Raw genomic sequence first — 361 nt, 5'->3', positions numbered from 1 at the left:
GATTCTCATCATAATCAGAGAATTAATCAAGGATTAGCCAGCCACCCAAACTTTTCGAATCGACTCCTCCCCCGTCAGACACTGAAAATGGTACAGTAGAGCCCCGCTATAATAAAGCCCGTTGTAGTGGAAAAATCTTGCGAAGCCGACTTGTCACCGTGTAAATGCTGCTTAAAGCAGCCGCGTTGTAAGGAAAATTTCAAAATCTTAGGACCCCGTTTTCAAGAAAATTTTAACATCTCTGGACCCCGTGATACAGAAATTTAGCCACACTGCGGACACCAAAACTGATACTTCGTAATGCTTTCACATAAACTGAAGATTCTTGTTAAAGAGAAGATCAGCAAAGGTAAGCTGATTC

This window comes from Tigriopus californicus, chromosome 5 (genome assembly GCF_007210705.1).
Source record: "Tigriopus californicus strain San Diego chromosome 5, Tcal_SD_v2.1, whole genome shotgun sequence".
NCBI classification, from domain to species: Eukaryota; Metazoa; Arthropoda; class Copepoda; order Harpacticoida; family Harpacticidae; genus Tigriopus; species Tigriopus californicus.
This window is presented reverse-complemented; position numbering follows the sequence as displayed.